Raw genomic sequence first — 6,000 nt, 5'->3', positions numbered from 1 at the left:
CCTGTGTAAGGTGGAATATCTCCATACAAACAGAGGAGTTATTTTAGGAGAAATGCTGTCATTTTTGATAGGAGTTTGGAAGACTGATGGAACAACTTGGTAAAGAATTTGACTGCTCTCCTGGCTGAGATAGGCCAACCTGGACCAGCACAGATAACCTTGGATGAGGAGGATTGGAGAGAATGTGAAGGGAGGAAGAAGATGAGAGAGAGATACAGAGAGAGAGAGAGAGAGAGAGATTTGGATACAAGCCACATTCCAGGGCACAATTTCATTCCCAAGCACTTGTCTGTATTTTTGTGGACTATTAAACACAAAGGCTATATCAGGACTCTTGCATGAGATTTTCACTCGTTCTTGGCCTGTCTCTAGAAATAGGTCGGTTGGAAGCAGTCCTACCTGCGGAGCACCCATGTCTTCTCAAAGGACACGAGGTGTGTGTCCTGGTAAGTGACACACTATATGTTCCCTAAGCGGAAAAGTCCGTTCCTATTGAAATGGCAGCTAATAGAGTGTTCTCCTCAGTCGTTGCTTGATTTCATTGTCCAGGGGATTTTGTTTGGGTGTTTGGAATGACATCTTTTCTCTCCAAAGGAGATTCTGTACTGTGTATTCGTGTGAGGCAGTGACTGAGAAAGCACTTGACCCTGAAGTGCCGCACATGTTATAGGAGATCCATCATGATAGAGCAAATTGGGTTCCCCATTGTGTAGAGTTGCCTTCCTTCTGAAAGGTGCAGTCCCAGAGCGGGCCATGGCACTGGTATGATGCCCATGGAGCCATGTGATCCAACAAACTCTGTGAGAAAAGAGGTGTGTGATGGGCCATATGTGGGACATTCTCCCCCTCAAACCTTGAGAGTTCAATGAGGGACACCATGAGCTCTTGCTCTGGAGGTCTGTCGAAGTTGATGGAAAGGAGGATCCACCAGATGGGTGGTCCTCTTGGATGAACACTATTATCTCCATCTGTAGACTCATAGCCACCACTCTCATCAGGCTCCCAAGCTCAATGTGGATTCTAGAGGCTTGGTGTTTGAACATGTGATATCTTCAGGGGATCCGTGGGCAGAACACCTCAAAGGAGTTCCTACTTGTCAAAAATGAATTGTGCCTCACGGCCATTTAAACAAGATATCCTGGTGCACAAACAAGGAAACCATGCCCCAATGCTCTCCCCCAAGCAGGAGGCCCTGGATGGAACCCCTGAAGAAGACAGTCCCAATGGGGCATTTTCAGCTCCACACTCCTGAATCCATATTTCCACAGCCTAAGCCACAGGGGAGCCCTCCAAACAGAGGCCTTTTAACCGAGATGTAACCGGTCTGTTTCAGGTGCCTTTTCCACAGTTGGATAAGAACAAGCCCTCCCTCTCCTGGAGGGCTTCCTGGGAGTGTGGTGCCTGGGGCCAGTGCCAGTGTGTTTGTTGTGTCTACAGTCATAAGGAAGGAAAGGTGGGTCGATTGTCTGATCTTGCAGGAGCCCTGTGATGATGCCTGCAATGTGAGGGTATTGAAAGTTCCCTCCTGGAAGGGAGTGGGCTCTGTCCCTGACAATCCTGAGGCTAGAGAATGAGGAGGTCTATTCCATAGAGACTGGTTTTGGTTGACAGACATCTTGCACTCTGGGCTATGGTTGGGCAGCCCACTGGCCAAGGATGCTCAGACCATTGTTTGGATGTCAAATCATTGAGACATGAAGAGTCATAGTCTTCATATTCCATATGCCCTAAGAACGAGTCCAGAGATCCACACCCGAGCAAATCCACAAGACCTCATGGACCAGGTAGCGAATGCTGCAGAGAAGCCATTTCTTGGGGAGCACTCATGTGAACGTTGCTTCAAGTGTGTTTCTCTCTGAGTCCAATATGGGACCCTCCAGACCGAAGTACATATGAAGTGGTCATTGTGTCCATATGAAAGGTTGAATATGAGAAGTGTTGTGGAAGGATGACCTAGTTGGGGTGTCTCCACACAGCACAGGAAGTCTTTCTGGACCACGGATTTTATATTTGATCAGGCCTAGGATGACACGGAGAAAAGGCTGGGGGATCCCTTGGACCATTCTCTTGGCTAATATATTCCATCCATTATCACCACAGGTCAACTTGTAGCAGGAGGATTCAAGAGAAACTGAAGGGGGGCCAAGGGGAGAGGGAGCGAGCTAGAGAGAAGGAGATCAAAAGAAGGAGAGAGAGAGGTACAGGAGCTGTGGATTCAAGCAACTGTCAATGGCAGGATAATTTCCCCAAGGACATGTCTTGGTTTAAGGTGGATAACCCACAAGTGGTACAAACAAGCACACTTGTGCCAGAGTCTTCTCTCCTTCCTGGCCTGACACCCAATTTCTGTCCATTACGATCCGTGCTCCCTACTGGAAGACAGGTTTGAAAGCCTTGGTTTGGTACGTATATCTTCTCCATTGGCATGGGGTGGAAATCAGGTTAAGAGAGAGATATTCCATAGTTTCCTTCCGTAGAAAAGTCTCCTCCCATGGAAAGGGACGCTCGGGTGTTGTTCTTCTTCCTCCATCGGCCATTGTTTTCCTGTTCAGGATCCTTGGGGAGTGGGTCTTTTTCAATCACATATTTTCTTTCCACAGGAGATTGTAAACTGTGTATTCCTGGGAAGCAGTTCTTGAACCACCGTGTTGAGCCTGACACACGTTCAGGGGAAGAGCCATCCTTGTGTAGAGAGCAGGTGGGCACAGAGGAGGTGGAGTTGCCTTGCATCTGAGAAGTTCAGGCCCAATGGTTGCCATGGCAATGGCATGCTGCCCACCAAGCCTTGTGACACCACAGACCCTCTGTGAGAAGAGAGGCGAGGGATGGGCCCAAAGTGGGAAGCTCTCACCGTCACCCCTCAATGGTTGTACCTCGGGCAGCCTGAGCTCATGATCTGGAGGTATGTTGATACTAAATTAAAGGAGGATCCATTGGATGTATTGCACATTATGATGATAAGTATGCTTTCCAGCATTCTTCTCGTGGCCCCCATTCTCCTCAGGCTCCTGAGGAAATAAATATCCACTGCTCAGGCTTGTTTTAGGATTATGATATATCTGACAGGGACCAGTGAGCTTATCACGTCCAGTCTTTTCCAACAGGGGAAAAAAGCCTCCTAGGTATGCCCGGGATGATAAATCTCATTCCAGAGCTCAAAGCATGAAAATGGGCCCCTCTGCCTTCAACCAAGGACGAGGCCCTCTATATCAACCCTGAGGAAATATTGGACTAGGGGGAAGGACCATTCCCTGCTTCGGAACATACACGTCAATAGATGAAATCACAAACTAGCTACCCACAGTAACAAATTTCCCGAGTATGACGCTGGGATACGTCTGGTGGGTATTTCACAGGTTGATAAGAAGACGTCCTGCCTACTGGGGTGCTGGATGGAAGGGGGTTGACTAGTTCTACTGCTGGCTTTTTTGTGGGGTACACAGTTGTCAGGAATTTGAGAAGTGTCTCTTCTTCTCTTCCGTGAGCCCTGTGGTGAGGGCTACATGGGCAGGTCTTGAGGTTTCCCTCTTGGACGAGAAGGGCCTCTGGCCTGCCAATTGAGGGTCTAGAGAAGGAGGAGGATGGTCCCAAATGGAGACTGGTTTGAGGGGACCGAATCCTTGAACTCTGTCCCATTGTCATTCAGACCATGCTGAAAGGTGCTCAGACCCCTTCTTAGATGCCAATTCACTGAGACATGCAGAGTCAGAAACTTCCTGTCCTAACTCCCCTAAGAGAGAGTCGAGAGATCCACCTCACCAGCAACCTCACAGACCTGATGACACACGTGGGGTGTGCTGCAGAGAAGTGAATTCTCACTCGGTCCCTTATGTGTAGGTGGTTGCAAAGATGTTGATCTCGGAGTCAAATCTGTGACCATGTAGAACGCAGTACAAGTGGGATGGTTATCTCTCAGTGTGAAGGGCTGACAATGGTAGATAGTGGTACCCTGTGTAAGGTGGAATATCTCCATACAAACAGAGGAGTTATTTTAGGAGAAATGCTGTCATTTTTGATAGGAGTTTGGAAGACTGATGGAACAACTTGGTAAAGAATTTGACTGCTCTCCTGGCTGAGATAGGCCAACCTGGACCAGCACAGATAACCTTGGATGAGGAGGATTGGAGAGAATGTGAAGGGAGAAAGAAGATGAGAGAGAGATACAGAGAGAGAGAGAGAGAGAGAGAGATTTGGATACAAGCCACATTCCAGGGCACAATTTCATTCCCAAGCACTTGTCTGTATTTTTGTGGACTATTAAACACAAAGGCTATATCAGGACTCTTGCATGAGATTTTCACTCGTTCTTGGCCTGTCTCTAGAAATAGGTCGGTTGGAAGCAGTCCTACCTGCGGAGCACCCATGTCTTCTCAAAGGACACGAGGTGTGTGTCCTGGTAAGTGACACACTATATGTTCCCTAAGCGGAAAAGTCCGTTCCTATTGAAATGGCAGCTAATAGAGTGTTCTCCTCAGTCGTTGCTTGATTTCATTGTCCAGGGGATTTTGTTTGGGTGTTTCGAATGACATCATTTCTCTCCAAAGGAGATTCTGTACTGTGTATTCGTGTGAGGCAGTGACTGAGAAAGCACTTGACCCTGAAGTGCCGCACATGTTATCAGAGATCCATCATGATAGAGCAAATTGGGTTCCCCATTGTGTAGAGTTGCCTTCCTTCTGAAAGGTGCAGTCCCAGAGCGGGCCATGGCACTGGTATGATGCCCATGGAGCCATGTGATCCAACAAACTCTGTGAGAAAAGAGGTGTGTGATGGGCCATATGTGGGACATTCTCCCCCTCAAACCTTGAGAGTTCAATGAGGGACACCATGTGCTCTTGCTCTGGAGGTCTGTCGAAGTTGATGGAAAGGAGGATCCACCAGATGGGTGGTCCTCTTGGATGAACACTATTATCTCCATCTGTAGACTCATAGCCACCACTCTCATCAGGCTCCCAAGCTCAATGTGGATTCTAGAGGCTTGGTGTTTGAACATGTGATATCTTCAGGGGATCCGTGGGCAGAACACCTCAAAGGAGTTCCTACTTGTCAAAAATGAATTGTGCCTCACGGCCATTTAAACAAGATATCCTGGTGCACAAACAAGGAAACCATGCCCCAATGCTCTCCCCCAAGCAGGAGGCCCTGGATGGAACCCCTGAAGAAGACAGTCCCAATGGGGCATTTTCAGCTCCACACTCCTGAATCCATATTTCCACAGCCTAAGCCACAGGGGAGCCCTCCAAACAGAGGCCTTTTAACCGAGATGTAACCGGTCTGTTTCAGGTGCCTTTTCCACAGGGGGATAAGAACAAGCCCTCCCTCTCCTGGAGGGCTTCCTGGGAGTGTGTTGCCTGGGGCCAGTGCCAGTGTGTTTGTTGTGTCTACAGTCATAAGGAAGGAAAGGTGGGTCGATTGTCTGATCTTGCAGGAGCCCTGTGATGATGCCTGCAATGTGAGGGTATTGAAAGTTCCCTCCTGGAAGGGAGTGGGCTCTGTCCCTGACAATCCTGAGGCTAGAGAATGAGGAGGTCTATTCCATAGAGACTGGTTTTGGTTGACAGACATCTTGCACTCTGGGCTATGGTTGGGCAGCCCACTGGCCAAGGATGCTCAGACCATTGTTTGGATGTCAAATCATTGAGACATGAAGAGTCATAGTCTTCATATTCCATATGCCCTAAGAACGAGTCCAGAGATCCACACCCGAGCAAATCCACAAGACCTCATGGACCAGGTAGCGAATGCTGCAGAGAAGCCATTTCTTGGGGAGCACTCATGTGAACGTTGCTTCAAGTGTGTTTCTCTCTGAGTCCAATATGGGACCCTCCAGACCGAAGTACATATGAAGTGGTCATTGTGTCCATATGAAAGGTTGAATATGAGAAGTGTTTTGAAGGATGACCTAGTTGGGGTGTCTCCACACAGCACAGGAAGTCTTTCTGGACCACGGATTTTATATTTGATCAGGCCTAGGATGACACGGAGAAAAGGCTGGGGGAT

Source organism: Sus scrofa, chromosome Y, assembly GCF_054392235.1.
Source record: "Sus scrofa isolate SSC_HxYL_T2T_F1_AM1 chromosome Y, Sscrofa_HxYL_maternal_Yorkshire_Landrace_v2.0, whole genome shotgun sequence".
Lineage (NCBI taxonomy): Eukaryota > Metazoa > Chordata > Mammalia > Artiodactyla > Suidae > Sus > Sus scrofa.
Note: the sequence above shows the minus strand (reverse complement) of the source record.